At 46.8% G+C, this 9,353-nt stretch overlaps 1 pseudogene; it reads left to right on the top strand.

The window, feature by feature from the left end:
* Positions 1 to 1,479: 1,479 nt before the first annotated feature.
* On the top strand, positions 1,480 to 4,293 carry LOC102119789 (alpha-actinin-4 pseudogene; annotated as a pseudogene).
* The last annotated feature ends 5,060 nt before the right edge of the window (positions 4,294 to 9,353 follow it).

Raw genomic sequence — 9,353 nt, 5'->3', positions numbered from 1 at the left:
AATTCTTAAAAAAAAAAATTTGTAGAGTCAGGGTCTTGCTATGTTGTCCAGGCTGCTCTCAAACTGCTGGCCTCAAGCAATCCTTCTGCCTCAGCCTCCCAAAGCACTGGGATTATAGGGGAGAGCCACCATGGTCAGCCCAGACTGGATTTTTGTTTTGGGTTTTTTGTGTTTTTTTTCTTTTAGATAAGGTCTCATTCTGTTACCCAGGCTGGAGTTCAGTGGCACGATCACAGCTCCCTGCAACCTCTGCCTCCTGGACTTGAGTGATCCTCACACCCTAGTCTCCTAAGTAGCTGGGGCTACAGGCATATGCCATCATGCCCAGCTAATTTTTGTATTTTTCTTTTTTTGGCAGAGATGAGGTTTCACCATGTTGCCCAGACTGGTCTTGAGCTCCTGAGCTCAAGTGATCCACTTGCCTCAGTGCTGGGATTATAGGCATGAGCCACCACACCTGGCCCAGATTGGGTTTTAAACAGCAACTTTATACTGCTTTAAAAAACTTACACATAGCCGGGCACAGTGACTCATGCCTGTAATCCCAGCACTTTGGGAAGCCAAGGTGGGCAGATCACCTGAGATCAGGAGTCAGGTCAGCCTGACCAACATGCAGAAACCCCATATCTACTAAAAATACAAAATTAGCCAAGCATGGTGGTATGCGCCTGTAATCCCAGCTACTCGGCAGGCTGAGGCAGCAGAATCGCTTGAGCCCAGTGGGAGGAGGTTGTGGTGAGCCAAGACCATGCCATCGCACTCCAGCCTGGGCAACAAGAGTGAAACTCCATCTCAAGAAAAGAAAGAAAAGAAATTTCCACATAAGGATACAGATATGTTAAAGCAAAGGTTGTAAACAAACAAACAAACATACAAACAGTATATAGTACAAACAGTAGCTAAAAGAAAATCAGTATCACTAAACTAACACTGTAATTTTTTTTTTTTTTTTTTTTTTTTTTTAGATAAAGTCTTGCTCTGTCTCACAGGCTGGAGTGCAATGGTGCAACCTCGGTTCACTGCAACCTCCGCCTCTTGGATTCAAGTGATTCTCCAGCCTCAGCCTCCTGAGTAGCTGGGATTACAGGCAAGCACCACTATGCCTGGCTAATTTTGTATTTTTAGTAGAGATGGGGTTTCATTGTGTTGGTCAGGCTGGTCTCGAACTCCCGACCTCAGGTGATCTGCCCACCTCAGCCTCCCAAAGTGTCGGGATTACAGGTGTGAGCCACTGTGCCCAGCCGGTTTTTTTTTTTGTTGTTTTTTGTTTTTTGTTTTTTTTTTTGAGACAGAGTCTCGCTCTGTCGCCCAAGCTGGAGTGCAGTGGCGCGATCTCGGCTCACTGAGGAGTTGCTGCTGAATGATATCCACAAGCTGGAGCAGCTCGACCACCTGGCAGAGAAGTTCTAGCAGAAGATCTCCATCCATGAGGCCTGGACCCATGAGAAGGAAGCCAGGCTTAAGCAGCGGGACTAGGAGATGGCCACCCTATCAGACATCAAAGCCCTAATCCACAACCACGAAGCCTTTGAAAGTGACCTGGCCATACACCAGGACTTTGTGGAGCTGATTGAGGCTCTAAGAGTGGAAAAAACTCAAACGATTTTTCCTCTGCTCTTACACAACCCAGAATGCTTCTGTGACCAAATGTGTGTGGGGTCTTCCCCATCCACCGAACAAGCAATCAAATCTGCAGCAGACACCAGCTGGTTGTCCTCCAGTTCAATTCAATTCTGACGGTTATCTACCTGGAGATAGTGTCAGATCCCACAGGGTAAGGGCTCAGTCCTACAAGACTGCCTCCACTTCAGATGCTAATCACAAGCCCAATTATTTTTGCCTATGCTTCAGACCAACTGGCTATAAACTGGGGATCCTGCTACCCCCTACTTGGGTTCCATTAATTTGCTAGAGCAGCTCACAGAACTCAGAAAAACACTTTACTTACATTGGCTTGTTTATTACACAGGATATCACAAAGGATACAGATAAAGAGATGCATAGGGCAAGGTGTGGGAAAGGGGACTTGGGGCTTCCATGCCCGCCACTCTTCAGGAACCTCCATGTGGTCAGCTCTCCAGAAGCTCTGTGAACGCTGTCCTTCGAGGTGTTTATGGAGGCTTCATTATATAGGCATGATTAGTTAAATCGCTGGCTATTGCTGATCAACTTAATCTTCAGCCCCTCTTCCCTTCTCAGGGGTTGGGCAGTGGGGCTGAAATTCCCAACCCTCTAATTATGCCTTGGTCTCTCTGGTGGCCAGCCTCCATCCTGAAGCTCCCTAGGGGCTGCCAGTCATCCATCCACTCATCAGCATACAAAAAGACATGGTTTCGGAAATTCTAATGATTTTCTAGTCATTGTATGCCAGGAAGCAGGATCAAAGACCAAATAGATATTTCACAATATCATAAAGAACATTGCCCAGGAACTCAACGAGCTGGATTACTGTGACTCCCACAGCGTCAATGCCCAGTGCCGGAAGATTTACGAGCAGTGGGAAACCCTGTGCTCTCTGACCCACAGTCACAGGGAAGCTCTGGAGAAAATGAAGAAGCAGCTGGAGGCCACTGATTATCTGCACCTGGAGTATGCCAAGTGGGCAGCGCCTTCTACAACTGGATGGAGAGTGCCGTGGAGGAGCTCCAGGACACGTTCATCATCTACGCTACCGAGAAGATTGATCTCAGCCCACAGCCAAAAGTTGAACCTGCCAGATACTGATAGGGAGGCTATCCTGGCCACCCACAAGGAGGCCCAGAGGATCACAGAGAGCAAACATACCAAGCTGTCAGGCAGCAACCCCTACACCACTGTCACCTCCCCCAACCCCACCCAGATCATCCGCTCCCGGTGGGCAAAGGTGCAGCAGCTGGTGCCAAAGCAGGATTATGTCCTTCTGGAGGAGCAGAGCAAGCAGCAGTCCAACGAGCACCTCTACCACCAGTTCTCCAGCCAGGCCAATGTCATGGGAACCTGGATCCAAACCAAGATGGAGGAAATTGGGTACATCTCCATCAGGATGAAGGAGACGCCAGAGGACAAGCTAAACCTGAAGCAATATGAGCAAAGCATCGTGGGCCACAAGCTGAACCTGGACCTGCTGAAGCAGAGCACCAGCTCCTCCAGGAGGTCTTCATCTTCAACAACAAGCATATCAGCTGCATCGTGGAACACATCTGCATGGCTGGGAGCAGCTGCTCACCACCATTGGCTGCATCATCAGGGAGGTCAAGAACCAGATCCTCACCTGCAACACCAAGGGCACTGGCCAAGAGCAGATGCAAGAGTTTCAGGTGTCCTTCAGCCACACTGACAAGAGCCGTGGCAGGGTGCTGGGGCCGAAGGAGGTCAAGGCCTGCTTCATCAACTTGGGCTACAACGTGGAGAATAGCAGCAGAGCAATGCGGAGTTCAATTGTATCATGAGTGTGGTTGACTGCAACCATAGCAGCCTTGTGGCCTCCCAAGCCTTCATCAACTTCAGGTCTTGGGAGACCACTAACGTAGACACAGCCAGGTCATTACCTCCTTCAAGGTCCTGGCAGGGGACAAGAACTTCATCACGACTGAGGAGGTGCAGGGAGAGGTGTCTCTGACCAGGTCAAGTACTGAATTGCCCACCTGGCACCACAACAGGTCCCCAGTGCCTGGTGCCCTTGTCTACAAATCCTTCTCTATAGCTCTATACAACAAGAGTGACTATGAGGCCCCTGGTGAGACTTAGATCAAACATCCTTCCTCATGGCCTCTGGTAGGGGCTGGGAGAGCCCTTTGCCCCCTTCCCATGATGTAGGCCTCTACAGTCCCCATTCCTCTGAGTCTGTATCTTCGTGAAGCACTCTGTCAGTCCTTTATGGGGGGTTGAGTGGGGAAAGGCAGGTAGGCTCTCTTCTCTCTCTTTGTTGGTTGGCCAGGAGATTCTCTCCTACCTGCGTCCACACACACACATACAAGGTAGAGGTAAGCAAGACTCTCAAGATTAGTGTTTCTGGTCTGGTAAATATACAAGGGGTCTTCATTCTTATTATTTGTTTATTTATTAAATTGAGAATGGGGTCTCACTATGTTGCCCAGACAGGTGAACTATCCTTTTGCTTCTACTTTTCTGTGTGCTGGGATTACAGGCAAGAGCCACTGTGCCTGGCTAAGGGGTCTTCAAAAAGTTCATGGAACATGCATATTACAGGCCAGGTGCTGTGTCTCACATCTGTAATTCCAGCACTTTGGGAGGCTGGGGCAAGAGGATCATTTGAGCCCTGGAGTTCAAGACCAGCCCAGGCAGCACAGTGAGACTTTGTCTCAGAAAAAAAAAAAAGAAAGAGAGAAGGAGAGAGAGAGAGAAGAAAGAAAGAAAGAAAGAGAGAAAGAAAGAAAGAAAGAGAGAGAGAGAGAGAAAGAAAGAAAGAAAGAAAGAAAGAAAGAAAGAAAGAAAGAAAGAAAAGAAGGAAGGAAGAGAGAGAGAGAGAAAGAGAGAAAGAGAGAAAGAAAGAAAGAAAGAAAGAAAGAGAAAGAAAGAAAGAGAAAGAAAGAAAGAGAAAGAAAAACATTATTGGCCGGGCGCGGTGGCTCAAGCCTGTAATCCCAGCACTTTGGGAGGCCGAGACGGGCGGATCACGAGGTCAGGAGATCGAGACCATCCTGGCTAACACGGTGAAACCCCGTCTCTACTAAAAAATACAAAAAACTAGCCCGGCGAGGTGGCGGGCGCCTGTAGTCCCAGCTACTCGGGAGGCTGAGGCAGGAGAATGGCATGAACCCAGGAGGCGGAGCTTGCAGTGAGCTGAGATCCGGCCCCTGCACTCCAACCTGGGCGACAGAGCGAGACTCCATCTCAAAAAAAAAAAAAAAAAAAAAAAAAGAAAAACATTATCACATACTATGAAAAACTATCCATGGATTGCACCAAAATAAACTGGTGCTAACCAGTTACAAGATGTCTGAACAGGATCTACCTTGAGGCACTAAAAGGATAAGACATCAGTTTGAAAATAGAACAGCCCTTACCAGAGAGCCACATGAATTCTGTTAAAATTGAAGGAAGAACAAACCACATTTATGGTGAAGCTTGGGCGGAAGAATGGTGAAATCGCTGATGCTTTACAAAAAGCTTGTAGGGGCAATGCCTGATATGGTTTGGATCTGTGTCTCCACCCAAATTTCATGTTGAGTTATAATCCCCAGTGTTGGAGGTGGGGCCTGGTGGGAAGTAATTGGATCATGGGAGTGGATTTCTCATTAATGGTTTAGTACCATCCCCTCAGCGCTATCTCGTGATAGTGAGTGAGTTCTGGTGAGACCTGGTCATTTAAAAGTGTGTGGCACCGGCCGGGCGCGGTGGCTCAAGCCTGTAATCCCAGCACTTTGGGAGGCTGAGGCGGGTGGATCACGAGGTCGGGAGATCGAGACTATCCTGGCTAACATGGTGAAACCCTGTCTCTACTAAAAATACAAAAAAAAACTAGCCGGGCGTGGTGGCGGGCGCCTGTAGTCTCAGCTACTTGGGAGGCTGAGGCGGGAGAATGGCGTGAACCCGGGAGGCGGAGCTTGCAGTGAGCCGAGATCACGCCACTGCACTCCAGCCTGGGAGACACAGCGAGACTCCGTCTCAAAAAAAAAAAAAAAAAAAAAAAAAAAAAAGTGTGTGGCACCTTCGCCCCAACTTGCCTCTGCTTTGACTATGTGACAGGCCTGCTCCCCCTTCACCTTCAACCATGATTGTAAGTTTCCTGAAGCCTCCCCGGAAGCCAAGCAGATGCCCGCATCATGCTTCCTGTACAGCCTGCAGGACCATGAGCCAATTAAGCCTCTTTTCTTCATAAATTGCCCAGTCTCAGGTATTTCTTTATAGCAGTGTGAGAATAGATTAATACAATACCCCCAGAGAAATCAGCAGTTTACAAATGGATAGCTGTCTGTTTGTTTGTTTGTGATGGAGTCTGGCTCTCTCACCCAGGCTGGAGTGCAGTTGTGCCATCTCAGCTCACTGCAACCGCTGCCTCCCAGGTTCAAGTGATTCTCCTGTCTCAGCCTCCCAAGTAGCCAGGACTACAGGCGTGCACCACCACGCCTGGCTAGTTTTTGTATTTTCAGTAGAGATGGGGTTTCACCATGTTGGCCAGTCTGTTCTCAAACTCTTGGCCTCAAGCAATCCCTTCTCCTTCCTTCTCTTCCCTTACTCAAGATTGCCAGGAGATGAGAGGCCCTGGCTAAGCACCCCACTTTCTGCAGCAAAGGACTAAGCCCCTAACCCCTATCCCAGCAAGTCTTGGGCTTGCTTTCTCTGAACTCACGAGTCTCAGATTTTCTAAGGGGAAAAAAAAAGAGAGAGAGAGAAAAGAAAGAAACAACAACAAAACAGCAAAAACAAAAAAATTCATTTAAAAAACCTTTGGAGGCCAGGTGCGGTGGCTCAAGCCTGTAATCCCAGCACTTTGAGGGGCCGAGGTGGATGGATCACCTGAGGTCAAGAGTTCAAGACCAGTCTGGCCAACATGGTGAAACCCGGTCTCTACTAATAGTACAAAAATTAGCCAAGCGTGGTGGCGCACGCCTGTAACCCCAGCTACTCAGGAGGCTGAGGCAGGAGAATCGGGTGAACCCATGAGGTGGAGGTTGCAGTGAGCAGAGATCACGCCATTGCACTCCAGCCCGGGCAACAATGGTGAAACTCCGTTAAAAAAAAAAAAAAAAAACTTTGGAAAATGAATTTTTAAACTTTCAGAAAATTACTATACATACACACACATACACACACACACACACACATTCTCCTAGCGACAACAACAAAAAAGAACTATTCAAACCAACTCAGGAGAAGGAGAGATGAGTGATTTTGTGGATGAAAACATCTCCCAAGAATGAACTGGACCATCTGGTAGGAATTAGGGCTGGGTCTGGAAGCGCTCAGATACTGAGGCAGCTGCTCTCTCCTTTTAAAAAGAGTCTTTTGCTCATTCTCTTTTTCTCTTTCCTCCTGGGATCCAGTGATGTCTGGTTTCTTCTTACAGCATAGATGCCACGTTTTCCTCTTTGCAGACAGACTGCTTGCTTCAACCTACTCTGAGCATCTGCCCCTCATAAGTCTGGTCTGCCCTTGACGTTGGCTTGTCATGGTGTCAACTCTGGCTTCTGCTGTGGGCCTCACTCTGACTGACCTTTCAACTCACCCCCCACATCTAATTTTTGGCAAATTCTTGGGGATAGAATCTAATTGCTCAGCTTGGGTCAGATGTCTGTTACTGGTCCAAAGAGCTGTGGTCAAGGAGACAGGGCCATATGGTACAAGGATGGTAACTTAAGAAGGGGGATGTGAATGACCAGGTGTCATAAGTCATATCTTCTATTTCATTCCACTGCATCAGACCAGGCATTGCAAATGGAGGTAATTATCCTTGCCAGAGGCTTTAGCTGCCCAAGTAGCTGCTCTGGTCATTGTGATATTATATATAAACAATATGAAGGTGTAAAGCTTGTTGTCTTTTTCATCACTGGGTCTTCAACACCCAGAACTATGGCTGGTACATACCACGCACTCAATAAATATGCATGAATGAATGAATAAATGAATGAATGAAAGTTTGATAATATGATTCAATATTTCCCTTTCCTAGAAACTAAAATGCCCCAGGGATGTTTAACTTTTCTCAGGGTTAAGGGTTGGGATAGAGGGAAGGGGTATGTATGTGGGGGCGTTGGGTTCTTGGTAGGGATAATTATTCTATTGGGTGGATTCAGTCGAGAGAAAAATGTGGAGGAAACGGCCAGATGTGGTGGCTCACACCTGTAATTCCAGCACTTTAGGAGGCTGAGGTGGGAGGATTGCTTGAGCCTGGGAGCTTGAGACCTGCCTGGGCAACATAGCCAGACCCTGTCTCTATTAAAAGAAAGAAACAAAAGGAAGGAAGAGGGAAAAAGATCTGGGGGACGCAGAAGGGACAGGGGAGGGCGTAGCATTTTTCTGCTTTGGTGGAGACCGTAATGATCTCTTATTATCATAGCCTATTCTTATCACGACATCTCTCAGGTCTAATGAGCCCACGATGAACCTTGATCCTGTGTTCTGCTTCATGTTATAATAATTCTTGCTGCTGGTTCTAGGCCAAACATTGTGTTAATGCCTTGTTTGTTCAATCCTTACTACAAATATATAAGACGGTTATTGCCCTGTATTTCCTTCTCTCTGTATCCAAAGTTCTAAAGCGTAGTCCACTAGTCCACACTTCCCTATTTAATTTGTTTAACTTCACTTTCACTTTTAATCCAAGTAACACTGTACATAGTATTAAAAGTCAAACAGTATTACAAGGCTTATAATTGAAACAGAAATCTTCTGCTTCCTCCTCCCATCCCCGAGTTTCAACCACTTTTGCACCTTTGGTTTTATCTCCTGTCATTTCCCCACACTTACTGAATGTGGTGCTGAATCTCGCACAGGGTGGGCCCTTTGTAAGTGGAGGTTTTTCCTGCTCTCATTCTGTTCCATAAGCCTCATGACATGGTCAGTTGGGGGTGAGGAGACCCCAGTATATATGAAACAGCTCATGAACAACTCAGCTGACATCTACAAAGACTTACTGTGCACCAGGTTCAGGAGAGAGTATTTATTGTGTGACGATTAAGAGCACAGGCAGATGTGGGCTGAGATCCTTCCCCAGCCTTTCTTCACCTGTAAAATGGGGAATGACCTTACCCATGACAAAAGATTGCTGTGAGGATGGTGTGTGTGTGAGCAATCAAGCATCCTAAGACACAGCTAACATGGCTAAGGTGGTTTCTGCTCCACCCCATAGGGAGCCAACCACAGAGAAACCATGGTTGGGAGACGTCTTGGGGGATGGGCGAAATCTGAATAGGAAGGAAAAAGAAAAGTCATTACAAAGGAGAATCAGGCTGAGTGCAGTGGCTCACATCTGTAATCACAATATTTTGGAAGGCGAGGGTGGGAGGATCTCTTGAGCCAAGAGTTCAAGACCAGCCTGGAGAACATGATGAGACCCCATCTTTGAAACAATAAAATAAAACAGAACTGAAGCACAGATATGAAGGCAGAAATAAACATGGCATGTTTGAGAGACAGTGAAAGGAGACCAATGTAACTTGAATGTCAGGTTCTTTTTTTTTTTTTTTTCAGGGTCTCAAAAACAATGTTTATTTTGATACACAAAAGGTACCATCTAGCCATGATGCTGTAAAAACCAGAATTCCATCTGGTTACTACTCTTTGGAACAGGTATGAATGAAGTCTTTGACAGATTATTGTATGTGAGCAAATGGCTTCATGATAACATAAAACAGAGACACAGAATAAAAATTCATTTGGTATATACATATAGAACTAAATTTGTAGTTATT

The sequence above is a fragment of the Macaca fascicularis genome, chromosome 1 (genome assembly GCF_037993035.2).
Source record: "Macaca fascicularis isolate 582-1 chromosome 1, T2T-MFA8v1.1".
NCBI classification, from domain to species: domain Eukaryota; kingdom Metazoa; phylum Chordata; class Mammalia; order Primates; family Cercopithecidae; genus Macaca; species Macaca fascicularis.
The sequence above is the reverse complement of the archived record's forward strand: the minus strand, read 5'-3'. Positions and strand labels throughout refer to the sequence as shown.